Source organism: Chiroxiphia lanceolata, chromosome 3 (assembly GCF_009829145.1).
Source record: "Chiroxiphia lanceolata isolate bChiLan1 chromosome 3, bChiLan1.pri, whole genome shotgun sequence".
Taxonomy (NCBI): domain Eukaryota; kingdom Metazoa; phylum Chordata; class Aves; order Passeriformes; family Pipridae; genus Chiroxiphia; species Chiroxiphia lanceolata.
This window is the reverse complement of record NC_045639.1, coordinates 10,329,531-10,347,327: the sequence shown is the minus strand read 5'-3', so window position 1 is coordinate 10,347,327 and position 17,797 is coordinate 10,329,531. Positions and strand designations below refer to the sequence as shown.

The 17,797-nt window shown below is 43.7% G+C and overlaps 1 long non-coding RNA gene across 8 annotated transcripts in view; it reads right to left on the bottom strand.

Annotated features, from left to right (window-relative positions):
* The window catches only part of LOC116783593, a 55,375-nt gene that overhangs the window by 31,012 nt on the left and 6,566 nt on the right, over positions 1 to 17,797 (bottom strand). For 6 of the 8 annotated variants that reach the window (XR_004355760.1, XR_004355754.1, XR_004355758.1 and 3 more), the window contains one exon: positions 14,199 to 14,268. This is a non-coding gene — a long non-coding RNA (uncharacterized LOC116783593). Of the gene's footprint in view, positions 1 to 14,198; positions 14,269 to 16,442; positions 16,690 to 17,797 lie in introns of all 8 variants that reach the window. The other 2 variants (XR_004355755.1, XR_004355759.1) reach the window with 1 other exon arrangement.

Here is a 17,797-nt window from a genome sequence, read left to right as displayed (position 1 = left end):
TGCCCTATCACTACATGCCCTTGTTAAAAGTCCCACACCAGCTCTCCTTCCCCAGCTGCCACGATTGCTCCACAAGTGGGGTACAAAGAACAGGGAACAACGAGCACGCACGTAGATGCAACAAACCTTTGCTTTGTAAGATAAGCCCCAAAGCCCAGATTCTGCACCATCAGTCACAGTGCTGATGTCAGCAGCATGCACAGAAGTAGGTGAAGGATCACGACTGACTCAGGAGGGAAGACACCTTAACCCTACCCTAAAAGCCTGAAGCAGTGGTGAAGGCATCTGCTATAATCTCCTTGCTATATATGGAGATTTAACTGCATCAAACACATCTTGAACGAATACCACATCTGTCTTTAAAACAGAGAAGAGCTTTTTTCTATGAGTAGAATAATGTTAACAATCTGCTGCCTGGAATTAAGTCTAGATAGGCAGTTTCAACACAGTGCCCCTTTTTGGGGCCTGTAGTGAAGTCTCATGGTCACAGAGACATTTCTGTGTGAGATGGTCTTGTCGCTGCAGGGGTGGGAGAGCAAGGCAAGCCAGCCTGCTGCAGCTTAGGATGCCAGGCTCCCACTGAATCCTGGTCCCACAATTCCTTAGTGAGTGCCATGCTTATTTGACTGTGTACAGACCAAACGCTATAGAAAAATGTAAACATTTTTATGGCCTGGCTTGCTTAAAAGCCTGGGAGGTTGTCTGTCTAAGGGGAAAGGAATGCTGTGCACACACACAGCAGAACAAACCTAATGAAAGCCAGAACCCAGAAGTATTCCTTACTCAGAGATGGAGGGCTTCACATTGTTGAAGAGCAGTCACTTGGTACACCACAAAGAGAGCATGAAAGTCGAGATATCACAATTAATAATGAACTCTCCAACACAAAGCACTGCCAGCATCACCATGACCTCACTCTTCTCAAGGACAGAACACAGGCTGCCTTTACAGAGCTATTTACTCATCTCATCTTACTTTTGAGAAAGCAGCCAAGCACCCAGTTCACTCTGTACTGCTGGAGAGTTATGGTGGTGACAGAGCCAGGCTCCTCTCAGAGGTGAGCAGGGGAGGAACAGAGTGAAAATATGTACAAGATGGAAGATGGGAAAACCCACTTAAGATACTAGGAAAAGTGTTTTCACTATGTGGATGGTCAAACACTGGAGTATGGTGAGGAGAGGTGGTGGGACCCCTGTTCTTGGAGATGCTCAATCATTAACTGCACACAGCCCTGAGCAACTTTATTCAAATGGACCTGTCTTGAGTGGGGGTTGGAATGGGGACATGCAGAGACTCTGTTATCGTGTCATTCTTTGGCTAACCCAAAGGGGCACTTTTGAAGAAAGTATCTGTCACTATTTCTTCCCTTGCATGCCTCCTGTGTCAGTATATCCACACTGACTGGCTGTTGCAGGTAGCAGATCAGTATTGGCTGACTGAGCTTCTAGGCAAGTGATGGCTAAGAAATAAACAACCGGCCCTAGGAATTGGATTGAACTGGAGTACAAATTACTTTAAAGACCAGCTTCATTTTGTCAAATGTAGAAGTTCACAAAACAGACTGAAATTCAGTGCTCACAAAGCAAAGACCAGGAGACAGTGACAGTTCGTATCCCTAACACAGAAGCTGCAAAGGGTGAGCTACAGAAAAGAAGGCTCCTTTGTGGCCACCATTTGGGTTACTTTTGCCATCACTAAGCCAAGGAGGTCACACCAATTCTGATGGATCACTTCTGCTTGCCTTGCCACCCTTTCCAGACCCTACCTCCTGCATGCACTCCAGCCTGTAAGAGCTGAGTCCTGAAGGGCACGTGGGAGGAAACAAAGAGTTTAGCTCCAACAAGTCAGCTTTCTGACTACCCTCCCAGCCCCAGGCAGCTGCAGACACTGGGGAGCAGCAGTTTGATGGCAGGGTGTAAAACAGCTCTGCAGTGCTGCTCAGAAATCACCCCTAGAGCCCAATGTGCCCAGCCTGGTCGTGCAGGGTGCTCATGCTGACCCCCAACTCACCTGGGGAATGTGAGGGCTTGAATACCCATGTAACAACCAAAAAAACCACCCTTCATGAAACAGAGTCAATGAAAGCCGTGAACTGAGGTCCCCAGGCTGTCATTAGTAACTGCAGGTTACACCTCTCTCAGTACAACTCTTGACAAAGACCCTTACTGGTGGGAAGAACAGCCCCCAGCTGAGAGCTACCAAAGTAGCAGAAGAGTCTTGTTGTCAACACAGTAAGATGTTTCATCTCTTCAGCAGCAAGATCACAGGCAGCCAGCACCACCGTCAGCTGTCAAAAACACCCAAGGCAGCCTTGGTGATCTCCCTCACCCTGCTCTGTCTTTAAACGTCATGTTCACGTCAGCTCTGAAAGTCATAACTTATATTCATGTTGTATCTCTTTGTCTTTTCAGATGTTACCATCCCAGCTAGGCACAGCCCCTGGCATGGGGAATCACCATTCAACCCTCGTGGCTACAACTGAGAGCAGTGTACACTGGGATGCAGCTTCAGTGAGCCCAAGAAAGCTATGCAAGGTGTGCATATTTTGGAAGATAGCCTAGATGCAACACCAAGTAAGAGGTAAGAGAGGTAAGCCCTGCACAAAGCTTGGCAGAGTCCTAATGCACTTAATTTCTTTAGATATATTTACTTAATTGTATCTTTTCATATCATCACTGCTTGTGAAGTTCAGATTTAACCTGGGGGAAAAAAGAAAGACTTAGGAGGATGTATGAAAGCCCATCTAAAATATTAAAGCCATTTTTACAGCTAAACATTAAAACTATTTTACATTGTTCTCTCAAATATAACTACCATAATTATGTTAAATGTAAGGCTATTTCTCCCCATTTAATAAGTCCCTGGTCTTGTCTGCACGCTTGGGAAAAAAAAGCAAGTAGACAAGGTTTAGATGGGCCAGGATGAAAGTACAAACATCTTGAGGCCCATGCCAGCTTAATTTAAATTGCAGAGTGTAGGGGCACAGCAGCCCAGCTTCTTTCTCATCACTTCCAGCCCCTGAGAGACTCATCTCTAGGCTTTAAGACCAAAACTGTTCCGCTGGACTGAATCCTCAGGACATTTTCCCTCTGTGGCTCACACTGATTTGTTGCTCCCTGACAAACAGCCCCATCCTTCAAACCTGGGAGACAGCCCATCTGACCCCTCTGGGTACCCTGCCACCTCCTCCCTTTGCTCCTCCCACAGGCCTTGCTCCCCTCCACCAGGACCCTGTCCTGCCTCAAGGCACCAGGGAAGCTAATCCTTTCCCCTTTATCACCATCGGCAGCCTCTTTGTTCACCCAGCAAGGATTTGAACTTGTCTGGCTTAAGGGTGCTCTTGAGGCATCTTTAGGTGCATCTGAATTAAGAAAGGCTTCTGAGAGCTGAAAGCAGCTGCAGCAACCAGCCAGTGACGTGTGAAGGGACCTGTGGCCCTGCAGTTGCCCAACTGGGGCTGTTTCCCTCGGGCCTTTCATGTGGCCTCACTTCCCTTTCCCTGAAGTTTCTGGCCTCAGTTCCAGACACGTGTGAACAATGTACCCTTGTGTGCCTGTCTCCCATTTAGTGCACAGGCTTGTAAAACTCTTTTAATATGTGATTTACGAGGGTCCTGTTTTGGACTGGAATTGTTCTACCCACAAGCTGAGCAAGGGTGAACTGGCTGGAGGTGTTTATGCAGGGCAAGGTGGGAGCTGACAGGCAGGGTTGAAGGCTCTCAGGTCACTGGCAGCTCCAGCATCTGCCACTGCAGCCTATGAGTAGCAATAACAGAACAACATCATTAATGCCTCCCTCAGCTGGCATTAGCCCCAGCAAAGCACCTCCACTTCCAGGAGTAAAATTTTTTGAGGATAAGAAATGTTTAGATTCGGTCAAAAGCAAAAGCAACCAAAAGCCACTGTAGCATTTGAGTCAAATCTATTTGTGAGTTTTTCTCTCCCACAAAAATGGAAAAAAATACTACAAGAAACATAGAAGGAAAAAACAATGGCTTTTTGACTAAACTGAATGATATGGAAAAACAACACCTGACGATTGTATAATAGAAATATATTCTAAAAGAGAATTCTCATGAAAAACAATGTTTAGTTTAGAAGCACGAGGTAGCCCAGTCTGTTATCATTTAGGTTCCTAACTTCCAAATGCTCAAGTAACTACATCCAAAGTCCAGTTCCTTACTGAACTTTATTAAAGTTTCAACTGGAAAAGATAATATAAATTTCCTGTCCTAAAAGAGGCTACCACCACATGCAGTGAAAGCAGTGGGGGAAGGAGGCAGTGCTGTACTCTGCATCTGATCAGGAAGACTGCTATTCCTTGATTTTATAGACATATATTACAGGATGATGTAATCTCCACTTCAAGTGCTGGCAAAACACACTTAATCACAGCTTTAAGGATTCTTTAAGGAGTTCTTGGTAGGTTTCAGAGCTCTCCAGAAAGCTTAACTAAGATGATTTCTTAACAGGTTGAAGTAATCTATAAGGTTTTTTTGCCCTTCAGAAGCACCTTGTCCCTGCCTGAAGCAGCTCAAGGTTTGATCTCTGTTTTGAACTGCTTCGTACCACAACTCCATCAGCCGAAAAAGCAAGTCAGCTTTAAGTGATGCTTTCAACAGTGATGCCAGTACCCACAGTGCAAGCCCAGTGCCTCTCTCCCAGGAGACAGGCATGATCATAGCCATAGGATCACGACTCCCAGCTGCTTCCCTGTTCCCAGCCACGCTGGTACCAGAGGGATGACTTCCGCTGACTTTGTCAGAACAAACAGAAGGAGAGGGTTGCTCAGCACAAGAAGCAGCAGTGCCACGGCCAAATCCTGCCAAGGACAAGATGCTGAGCTTGCTCTCTTTCTGGGTGAGGTCCCAAAACACCTCTTGGTCTGTTTCTTTCATTAGGACAGCTTAGTGATGATGATCCCTCTGTGCACAAAGCCAACACCTCCCCTCTCTACTTCCCGGAAAGGTTGCATTTCTCAGCTGCACCTCTATTTGCAGTGACTGCACTGATGGAAGGCTCCTCAAGACACTTAGGAAAGAAGAAAGCTCATCTACAAACTGTTACCCAAATCCTTTGACTTCAGAGGCTAGAAAGGATTTTGGGTGGAAGCTGTGAATCAGGGCTTGAAGTTGCATCAGACAGGGCAGTCTCAGCACTGCATATGTACTTTGGCTCACCAAAGGTGTACAGAGGGAAGCCAGAAATAGCTTGGAGGTCTCACTTTACTTTTTTTTTTCCCCATAAAGGTTTTCCTTTAGTTCAGCTATTTCATCTGTCTCTCACATCTACTTGCTGAAGTAACTTTTTTTTTTTTTTTAAATTCTATTTCCCAATACCAATTCCTGGGAACCTCAAAGGGTGAGGCACTCCACAGCTTTCAAAATAATGACATTTCTCTTGGCATACTGATTGCCAATACTGCTGCTGCATGCCACGTGCAAAAACAGGTTTCTGAGAATGTGAAGACTCTTAAATAGAACACTATGGCTCAGCAGACTTATATTTTCTAGCCACACTTGAAAAAAAAATTTTTGGCATTTATTCCCCTCCTGTTTCTCTCTTCTCCACACCAAAATGTCAACATTAGAATTTACAACCTCCACAAAGCATGTTTCCAAGTGTTTTGCTGCTCTCTTAAATGAGCTTTTCAACCATACACTGGCCATAGCCTAAATATACCCTGATGCCTTTACAAAAGCATAGGGAAGAAACCTTTTTTCTCTCATGTCTACATAAATAGTTTTCCTTAAAACCAGCCAACAGCTTGAACAAGAAATGATGGCACATAAAATTAGGTAAATAAGTGAAGCTCATATCAATTAACCTTAGGAGCAGAGAGAGAAAAAGAGTGTGTGTGTGTGTATGTGGATTTGTGCACAGGCAATATTACAGTAAACAATTTCATTGCAGAAGTGCAGTGTAGTAACCTGGTACCCAGAGGGATCAGAAGCAAGGCCACCTGGGCAAACACTCTGCCCTCCCTGCACATTTACCTTATGCAGTAGCCTCACACTTCAAATCATGTACCATTTTTTCCATCTCAGATAATTCAACGCTTAGCAGAGGCGGCATGAACTGAATAAAATGCTGCTTAACATTTGACCCTCATCACTGTTTCCTGGCTTGTATCTTCCACACTGTGCAGGGTTCCAGCATTTCTCTGAACACAGCACTATTCAGTTACCATACAGCCTTCAGTGAGATGCCTGTCATAAGGATCCTGACTGTTTGCAAGCTCTAATGACTGTAACCATGAAACTCCTCGGTGAAACAAAGGAATGGTACTACTTCTTATTGAGATGTGGAAGTGACCACAGAGATGGTCAGTGTCCTTTTATTTCAGTGACTAATTTGGGATTTTTTGAGGCTGACACTTCAGAGCTAATCTCATCCAGTAATGGTTCCTAGTACCTCTATCCTGCCTTGCCAGGGAGGGAAGAATCAGTGATGCCTTTGTCTGGTGATGAGATGGCTATTCCCTCTTAGGAGCTGACTCTGCCCATGCCCTTGCATGATCATCTCAGTTCTTGACCTCTCTGGCATCTTCCTGCCCTGTTACCACAGTACATGGAGGAGCTGGGGAACAGCAGACTGCACTTGTACTCCAGGCTCTCCCTTGGCTGCCAGTTTATTAATGGATGAAATTCAAAATGCTAATCCCAGTCCACAAAGCCACCAGTGCACTGGGGTCAATTAGCTCTGCAGCTGCCTTGACCTGGATGCCCCACAGCGACAAGCTTGGAAAACATTTGCCTGCCCCTGCCACAGATTTCCTGGGAGCAGTAGAATAAGCTCCTTTGCCTTCAGACTTGACTTCAGCTGAACTGGATTGCCTTTAGAGAGCCCTGGAAGGGCTGGCTCATCTCCAAACCTACTGAAATCAGGAGTCCCATTTATTTTTCCCATGAATTTTGAATCATGCCCCAACACGGCTCTTCATTTTCCCTTTGCCATGAAGTCAAATTTCTTACCAAGACATTTTAGGTAGGAGTTCAGTTAGGATGGAGCAGGCTGTGCTGCTCCTGAGTTGGCAGGAAACAACAGTCCCTAGACATTAACATGATGGACATGTCGACATGGAGAAACGTATGGTACCAATTAAGACAGTATCAACAATTATGCAGAACACAGTGGAGTGGATTAATTTGTTGCCTGGAGTAAAGGCTGCCAGTACGAAGCTGGCTGTCAAGAGACACGCTTTCATCTTGCCTGGTGCCAAATATTATAAAGCCCATGTATACTAAGGATGATCACTGGGTTTCTTTTTCCACCAGCAATCTTGAAGCAGGGAGGGCACAACCAATTAATGTCTCTACACGCTGCCTTCTTTCTTCTTTGCGAAAAAAAAAAAAAAAGAAAAAATCAAACCAAAGCCACACTTGAAAAAAATCCCCAAATGATCATTATTCCCAAAAGACTAAAATAAGAACCGCAAAGTAACTGGGAAAGGATAGTTCTTTTCTTGCTCAAAAAGGTTTTCTTTTGCTGAGGGGCTGATGCGACAACTCATTTGTCAAACACACTTTTTCCCAGTTCTCTAAGCAAAGAGATGAAAAATGGTTAAATCATCTGTGTGATTTTTTTTTTTCAACTTGCTATTTTTACACTGACCAGGAGGATACTTACACACTCTTCATCTCTTTCTTCCCACCTGTTTTATGCCAAGGAAGATGCAAGATTACCTCTAGCAAGTTGTGACTAAGTTCTCCTGCCTTGCCAAACACCATAAGAACAAGCAGCTGATTTTCTCTAAAAACCTTATGTTTGCAACACACTAGGTAGGTCTATGGCTGTCAGAGTATTAAATAGCAAAGAAAAAACTAGGACTTGTAAATAATCACTTGCTGCATTAATAAGCAAGGAGCATTTGAATTCCTGATAAAGCTTTGTACCAGCTGTGCTTTGTCCCAAAATCCCATTAAAAAAAAAAATCTGCTTATGCTTGTTCCTACAATATGAAGAATATTGAACTACCCTTGGTAAACCCTGCTGTTGCCTCCAGTGCATCTGGTCCCACGAGGCTTTCATTTCTCCATATTTAGCCTTGTTAAACTACAGCATGCCTACCTGAGACATAAATTACCTTGAGGCTTGGAGTAATGCCATTGTAAGAAAACTATTCATAACACTGCACTCCTTTACTTAATGCAGGCAAAAGTCCTCTGCCCACTTACAACACAGTACACGCTGACGACAGTTGTTGATGGAGAAATCCAATTTTAATCCAACATTCCCAGTAAGCACATTGTTCTCTGAGTAGCAGAGCCATGAAATCTGTTCTTTTTCTGAAGGTTTATATCCTGCACACCTTAGTTCCCGAGACATTTATAGAGTATTTTCAGTCTGGCAATATTCCCATCACAAAACCTTCCAGATCCTTCCTATTATCTTTATTTATACTACTACTCCTTGCGTAAAGAAGCTGGAAGCTGCAGGGTTCCAGAAACTACCTCCTTCTCAGACCAGGCATGAGACTGCCCTTCCTTAGGGACTGCATTCCTATTGGCCTCTGCAGCTCTGATGCTGATCTTCAGGAAAAAACATTCTTCAGGCCTTTCCTCCTTGGCCAAACTTGATCAAGATCACTCAACACTTACCAAAGCTTTTTAGGGTAAAGAACGAGTGGCCAGTACAAGAGATCAGACTAACACTATCCATATCTGCTATGTGCATGTGCAATTCCTACTTGGGCTCTTCCCTGCCAGGTGTCAGTGCAAAGGGGCCTCCAGCAAACTGCTCACTAGGTGCTGTGTGTGAAGTCTGAGGGTCTTTCTGTCTAATTAGCAATGATTTGCTGATATTGCACAGGTAACACAGGGCACTTAACAGAATACTGAGCCTCCAGAGAGGCACTTCATGCTTTCCACCAGCATCTCATCCCCTGCACTAAGGAATGGGAAGGAATCTTCACAGCTACTTTCAACACCTCCACTGAACTCTAGTGTATTTCTGGGTGCTTTGACCCATTTTTCTAATTCAGGGCTCATGTTTCTTCATTTCAAGAGCCGCGTGTCCAGGGTTGTTTTCTTCTCTGTGCTCAGGGATTTGCATAGAGGCAAATTTCAAGAGGCATTCCTGAAAGTTATTTCTGCAGCCTGTAAATCCTGTGTCTGCTTCCAGGCACACCATCTTCCTTGGAAATACCAGCCCTGATGAGCAACATCCCCCTTCCATGGAAGGAGAGAGGCAGTTCCCAAAGCACAGGGGTGGCAAGCTCCCCCTTGGATGGCTTCTCCCTGGATAGATGCTCTGCTCATGACACAGCAGCTTTTCATGTCCACAGAGTTCCCCCAAAGCACACAGATGCCTCCTGCCCTCCAGCACTGCACCCAAGGTCCAGCTCTGCCCCATGGCCCCGTCTTATCTGCTGTTTCCAGATGCTTCTGACACAGCCTAAAGGGCAGAGAGGACCAGCAGTAATGCCAGGGAGAACTGAGGAAGGTCAAAACAGGACAGGATAAATTGTACCCATTCAGACGTGCCAAAACTCAATTTTGTCCTCAATTAAACGTCTAAACATCTACATCATTAATAATTTTGGTTGGGGGGGGGGAATGTATTCCCTCTCCTTTTTCCTCCTGCTGGCGACTGCAATAATAACATTTCCTCCAAAACATCTTTTCACTATCACCTTTTTTCCTTTTCTACCTTTTTTTTTTCACTATGTCTGAGCTTTCCCAATGTGAAATGTTTTCAGAAATGTCAACAGAGAAAAACATCCACAAAACAATAAAAAATACGAGATAGGAAAAATAACAGCTAGACTTTGTTGAGCCTCTTTGACCAAGAGCACAAGAAAAGGAGGAGAAATACAACCAACTTAAAATTCTGAAATATCTACATATTACCTTCCTTAAAAAATAACTCTTAAGTTTTTCTCTGAAAAAATACTTCTGAATACATGGAGATGGGCATCTTCTGAAAGATAAGTCAGGTTTCTGTGAAGCCTCATTTTTCTGTAGGAAATATTTCACTGGGGACGGAAAAAAGCCAGCTCATTATAATGAAAGTTTAGTCATCACCATCACATGATCAGTGATTAAGAGGAGCATGATGCCAGGTAGACTGCTTCCTCACCAAGTTAGGGTAGAGGGGAGCTTCAGGAGGCCTTGGATAACGGGAGAAGATACAGGACAGTGTATATTGTAACAGCCAAGACAGTCATTCTCCAGTACTGCTGAAACGGTCATGAGCTTCTCATCCTCCCACAAGGAAGAAGAGGGTAGCGCCCACATGAAGCCCACACGGAGTCTATGCCTTTTGCATCACTGGGAATAAGAGACAGCAAAATAATCTGATCCAGCCTGCTTTCAAAGAAATGACTCAGCCATTCAAAGCACTAAAATATTCAACATTGTTTATGTATTGAAGTACTTGAAAATCAAAAGTTTTCTTCAGGAGGACCAGAAAGCGTGAGCTCAAAAACCAAGTCAATCCTTCTACGAAGCTCCTGCCTGGCACCTCCTGAGACATTTAATCCCGGTCTGTGCTGAGAATTTCCTTCAGATGGGAGGTCACTGGACAGGCCCCTCTCTTGGTTGCTATGTTCAAGGTGACGTGACAGAGGGTTGAAACAGAAGGCTGGGAAGGTTTGCTGGTTCAAATGCATCTCCTCTACTAGCAATGAGACCAAGGGGATTTCCTCCCAACAGCCAAACTGCCTTTTCTCCCCTAGAGACAAAGCACAAAGCTACACTGCACCTGCAGCTGCCCATATCCAGAGGGAAATTGCCTCTCCATACCCAAGTCTTCCCGAGCAGCACACAGCAGTGAGCCCAGGCTGGGTCCTGAGCACGGCTCTCCCTATATCCCCCCCCTCAGGGAGCACTCACATCCTCAGACTGCACTTCACAAGCCAAAATCTGCAAATACATGGCGCTCTCTAGTGTTTTTGCTCTGCTCAGGAGAAACACATCCCAAGGCACTGACATCATCCCAGAGAGCATGGTACAAATATCCAGGCAGAGGGATGCCTGAGGCCTGCTGTTCATTCGGACCAATTTGCCAGTGTATCTGTTGGACTGAACGTTCTGGGGGATGCCATTCCAGCTGTCTGGCTGTGGGCCCCACCAGCACTGCAATGCCTCCAGGGCAGTCCTTTAAACAAAACCAGGTTTTAAGCCACATTCCTGGTGGACAGAACTATTTCAGGGAAGTTTCTGATCCAGGACTAAGTCCCTGCAGAACCTAAGTGCGATCCTGTCAGCTCCCAAACTGGCCATCAGCAATGGGTTGTGGGTTTCAGATGCAAGCTCAGAGGAGAAATCCACATGCCCAGAGATGGCTCAAGAGAGGGCTGTGGCTACAGCAGCAGTGGGACCAGGGTGGGCACAGGGCAGGCTGAAGGCTCCTCTGGGACCTGCAGGTACCACTTCCCGTGTAGAACAGCTTAACTCCCACAAAACAGCACAGACAGGAGCAGCCTCCATAGAAATACTAGTCCTTCCCATCATCGCTTCACTGGGAGAGATGAGGACAGACCACATTTCTAGCTGATGAAGGCAAGCACAATCCAAAAATGCAATTGCTTTGATTTGCTCCTAAATGGCTTGCTGGTCCATTTATTACAGATTCTCTACTCTGATACCATGCCTCTCTTTCTCCTGTGCTTCTCTGAGGCTGACAATTGATGACAGAAATACAGCACATCCCACAGACTCAGAGCCTCAGGTCCAACTGTGTTTGCCAAGTGACAAGATCGATGTGGCAATCTGCTGCAAAACATATGAGATTCCATCTTCTCTCCCTCTTTTTCTCTCTCTCCCTGTTAATATGCATTTCAAATTAAATCAGCATCTCAAGGAGGAGGCTCCCCTAGTGCCTAGGAGAACATATTTTCTTGGAGCTCACAACACTGGCTGGTGATGGGGAAATACTTCAGCACCGTGTAATTGATTTGATGTATTCCATGTTTCAGCAGGATAAACACCACCCCCCGGACTCCTGGCATTCCAGCGTCTCCAGCCTAAGCTCCTTGTTACGGCGTGTTGGGAGTCCATCAAAGACACTGAGTAGTTTTGACACAGAGATAAATGCTCTTATCTTCAGCTTCCAACGTTGCTGCTTTTGAATAAGCACTCCTGACAGTTTTCACTGTTCAAGCTGCTCTTCAGCGAGGGACAGGAAATAGGGGGAAACCTCTTTAACCCACCTTATTTCAGTACTGGGAGAATAAGCCGGGCTTGTCATCAAACCAGATGACTTTCACTGGGACAAACCACCACAATTCACAGGGAATGAATTAAGGCCCAATCCAGGCAACACATTTAAGCACCTGAAAAAACACACATCTTAAGCTTATTCGTTGCTTTATGGGCTTCACATGTCCCAGATAGACATGCATGTCCAGAACCTCGAATACAACTGCAATACACCAGCAAAACTATGCATTCAAACTGTACTGTGCTGCCAAGAAACTTTCTTACTTTACAGCAGGCAAATGCTAAACCATAAATTTTGAAGTATCTTTAGGAGACTGGTGAAAGAACCAGAAGAAAACTTGGTTCTTCAGGTCCATCACCTCTTGCTGTAAAATGCTGTCCCTCAGCTCAGCCTGTAATCCCAGAATATGAGAGTGAAAATCCTGCTTTGTGCTTTCTTTTTCCTTTTTCTGGGAGGCTGACTACAGACCATGAAGCTGATCATTAAGCCATGATTCAGCTGGAGCCCAGGAAAAGCCCCACTGATTTGAATGGATTTAGGATTTCGCTCTCTGCTTCTCTATACAGGGATTAAATAAATATTCTCCTGCTAGAAAAGTGCCACACATGTCTGCCTGACTTCAAGGGGATCTTTAAAGTAAAGATACAGAAAAGTTGCAGTAATTTCCAGTGGTGTGACAAAGGGTGAGTCTTAGGGCCAAAACAGTATTTCAGGCTCTGTAAATCCAGTTCATCTGTCTTTAATACATGGAATGGATTTTGACAGGAAAAATGAAAAAGATATAAAAAAGAAAAAACCACCCAGGACAATAAATTGCCAGAAGAAATAACAAAAAATGCCTGAAGTATATCAGGAGAGAGATGTCTAGAGAAACAGTAGGTCTCTGATGGACCCAGCAGCAGAGGAAGTAATCAAATAGGGAGGTTGTAACCAAGCCAACTGTCTTTGCAATCAGTATTCACACTGGAGTATGACTGGGGTTAGAAAAAGGCAGGAAAAAAATAGCTATTATGGAGGTTGCTGTCTATGCTGAGATATTACACAATATGCAGGAATAAAATAGTTGGACCAGCACTGGGGAAAAAAAAAATCAAGAAACGCTGTGGAATTGAATCAGTTAGACTGACAGCAGCTTTCCAAATGCACTAACCAACAAAGTAACTGAACTCCTGACAAGAACACTGAATTCATCTTCAAAAAGCTATTACTGCAGAGGGACCCAAATTATATCCACCCTTTAGAAGGCCAAGATCATTGTGGGATGAGACTTACAGTTCTAAAATGCCCAACTGAGAAAAGTCATGTAGTTTGAAATGAAAACCCCTCAGGCCAAATGCAGCTGCAATTTTATTTTTAATCAGTGAAGTTACTCTGAATTTTTAGTGGAGGAATCCAGTTTTGACACTGGCCAGAGCACTCTGCAAGAGTCTTTGAACTCTGGTAATGAAATATTCAGCTGCACAAATCAACAAGCCTACATCTATATCCAATTCCTAGAGTGGTAAGAGTGGAGAGTTGCAGGGCTGCATAAAACAAACAATATTCTTGAATAATTTCTGCTAAAATTATCAGACAGGAGATAAACTCTGTTTTATTGGACTGAGTTGAAGAGCCACCTAGACACTGTATATACACTTATATTTCAGGATGTGGTTTTCAACTCCTCCCCTCTTTACCACACAAAATGCTAATCACAAAACAATCCTGTGTGTGTAAGTCAGTATTCTTCTGCACACTAACCACTAAACTATATCACTACAACAAGAGTGAACACCCTTTGGATCCACTGAGTATACACTGACTATTAGTGTCTGAAGTGATGAAGAATAGACAGAAATGGTAACCAAAACTGGTGACCAAAGGCTCATTCCAACTCCAGCTGTATAAATTACAATCTCTTACTGATGAAGCTCAGCAATATACTCAAGAAACAAACTGTGAAGCATGTTGCAGACAACAGTTGAAAGAAACTAGCCAAATACCTGGCTCCCACCAACCAAACTTCTCTTGCTCTCAGCAGGATCAGAAATTTACCTTAGAATGAACAGTTGCTCCTACTTTGGCTTTATGACAGATACATGATAAGGCAGCTCCTGAAAGATACCTGGAAAAAAAGACAAGACATAGATTTCTTATGGATGTTATATATGTATCAATCTTGAGCTTTAGAGACATTCTAATATGTCAGGAACTCTCAACTCTACATACTATTTGAGAAACTGTATTTCTACTAATTTAATAGCTGCAGAGACATTTCAGAAGGTGGAGGTGCCCTGAAAAGCCAGCTCTTTTTAATGCATCTCTACTTGGGAGCTCCAAAGCATCTGGATCACTTGCCATTTTCCATATGATAGCCCAATATTTGCCTGTGCAATGGAGTATTGCAGTTTCCAGAAACCAGTGCATGATATTAATCAGACCAAATATCAGCCAACACTTACAAATCAAATAGTACTTAAATTTGATGCAAGTTCTGGAAATTCAGGTGTAGTTAAAAAGGATTTTTAAATTACAATTTCTCTGAAGTGTCCAAGACCAGAAAGACTCCTACAAGGGTAAAAAGGAACAAGGGTGGGGGACAAAACCCAAGTAAAGAAATTTGATGAAAAATGCTACTTCAACTGAAGTCTACATCGTGACATTTTATTAATGCCAAAGTGAGACAAGTTGAGGCTAAAAGGGAGCAGGCTGAAGCCTTTGCTGCCACCCAGACTCTTGTGATCATTATTCTTTCTGCAGTATTCCTACATGAAAAGTATTTCTCAGCCTAGACTCAGCAAAGCTCTTAAGCACATGCTGGACCCAGTTAAATCAAGACTGGACAAGAAACAAGCTCTCATTCCATTAGGTGTTATAAAGTTCACTGCAGGAGTGCCTAGTGAAGTTACATGGCTTGTTTCATGTGAAAGGTTAAAGCCCTTACTAACCCAAAAGAACCCAAACCATATCTTTAATCCACTGCAGCTGAGTGCCCAGTGCTGTCAGGACCCTGACTGCACACAGGACTGAAAATAGGGCTACACTAGTTGTCTACTCTTAGAGAAAACAATCCAGATCCCAAGATTTTTACCCATCGTACTGAATACTGTAGCTGATGAGCTTTTTCTCCCAAGCAATGTGGCTTTCTGAAGCTCAGTTTAACTTGGCACTTGTCCTTCTCTCCCTCCTTTGAAAGGCACACAGAAAAAAAAGTGCTCCAAGATATTTACCAGTAGAAGTTCACTGTTGCATAGTAAAGGGATATTGAGATCAGAACGGAAATAACAGAAGGACAGGGGTTTTTTTTCGATTGACTCCACCTTTGCCAGACTGAGATTCTGGGACATAATGGCTGGAATAAAGTGCTGTCAGTTCAGGCCAGCACTGAGGTCAGCATACTCTCTCCCTGGGCACAAGGCAGTTTTTAGGCAGCTCTGTGTACCTCTAACCTATGGCTGCCAGATCCCAGGCCCTGATGCCCGTGCAAGCCAGGGAAATCCGTGAGATCTTCTACATGATATCTGCTGCCAACAGATGCTCCTGCAAGCAAGGGTCAGCAGGATTCAGGAATAACTCAACACATCACCTTCTGCCAGGACAGACTGACAAGAAGGGACCCTCTAGCAAGTTTTTTCAGTGGTTCTTAAATTAGGATTCCTTGAGGCAAAGCTGAATGTCATATGGGAAGTACCAACAGCTTTAAGACTAACTTGCAGACTCAAGCAGCTAACCCAGATGTGATGTTAAAGGCCCTCCAAGTGAAACCTTATTATAAACAGTCCTCTTTATGAGGACTGCTTGTATCCACCTCCAGGGTTCCTTGGTCTCACAGCTTTGTAGAAAAAAAAAATCATCTCCTTTATACTATAAAAAGCTCAGAAATCCTCCTTCAGCACTGAAGCAAATACTGACTTACATTCATGCTGTCTCAAATAGGTGTTTGCCTTCTTATAAACAAATTCACCTGCAGTGACTATAAAGCAGTAACAAGTCTCCTAGGGAATGTTATATATGCATGTGATACATGTCAGTGTGTTTTAGCAAAGTGATGTAGGTTTTGGAGATTAGAGGACAATATAATGAAGAGAAATAACTCCTCATCTAATTCTTCAAAGGAAAAGACCACTAGGAAAAATATGTGGATAGACTCCAGCCTTATAGGAATTTCTTTTCATTCTGCATTTGGCATCAAGTACTTTCTGATTTCTTTACTCAGGCATATTTTCCCTCAGGGAAAATACATTACAGTTAGAACGCTGCCCATGATTTCATAATACGTATTTATGAAGTTAATCATACTTGTGTCTCTCAAGGCATCTGTTGCTCTGGTTTGGTAAATTCCCAATTATCCCTGCAGGACAGCAATATCAATCCTGAGCCCTAGTACAGTGGGTTGCCATGTTTCATATTCAGGGAAAAAATATGTTCTTCAGGCATGATCAACAAGGGCTGTCTGGTACCACAGTGGGCAATTTGCAGCGTACAGCAGAACTCTTCTTGTGTATTCATCTCCTAATTTTCTTCCCATCTCTGCCTGTTAGATTTCCTGTCAAGGAAAGCAGGGGAGACTTTCTGTGATAAATATCTAGCATAAACAGACATGGACCACTTCAGCTGGATTTGTTTTACTTAAAGAAGAGCACATAAGGGAACACAGAATACAGAATAAAAGGGAGCTGCCGGAGAAAATAGCAGTTAAGTAGCTGCATGTGCATGGTGGGCAGGATAAGAAGTAAAGGAATAACTGAAAAAACTGGCTTAGGCTAGATATTAGGCCTGCATTTCAAAATGACACAGCAGAGCACCAGGAGAGGTTTTCCCCAAGGCAGGCTGAGTGGAGGACTTTAGGGAAGTCACAGATGAGGCAGGTAACATCAGACTAAACCTAGTGGATACTCATGAATTTTTAAAACCAAAACCAACTAGATTAATAGAAATCATTTAGTCACAAGTTGGACTTGATGATCCCTGTGGGTCCCTTCCAACTCAGAATATTCTCTGAAAATGTAGAAATTGGTCCACCTTCTGTTTTAATTACTTCTTACTGACTATTATGGCAAAGTACATAATTTGTCACACTGTGACACAAAGCTGCAGCACCTCAGCACAGGTCTTCCCTCTCCACTAAACTGCTGCAACTCAGTAATGCTACAGAGGCAAAAATGTGACCCAAGCTGAGCTAATTCAAATTAAAGAAGAAAGCACAGTGCAGCAGCACCTTCACAGCAGAATCCAGTTTTTCCCACGGGTACATCTGTTTGTCCTTCAAACATGTAAAAACACGATCCATATTTGCCTCTTGATGTCAATGCTGCAGTTTAGAAACAATGCTTTGCCTGCACAGTGAACTCAGGGCATTTCTAATTAGAGCTGCTGCACCAGCAGTGTGTGTTTTAAAATACTGTTGTAATAAATCCTGCGGCTGCAAATTCAATATTTCATAAGGGTAGGCGTGACCTCATAGACAGAGTCTGAGGGGAAAACTGGCTCTTAATTGAGTCCTGTAATAAAGCATTTCAGGGAGAGAGAGGACAAGCAAGCAAGCTGGATTTGATCTTTCAATCTGGTCTCCTCCACCATGAATGAAAACAATGCAGCAAGCAGGAAAGGAATTCCTTGATTTTAAGAACATCATTATAGTAAGAATCCCCTTG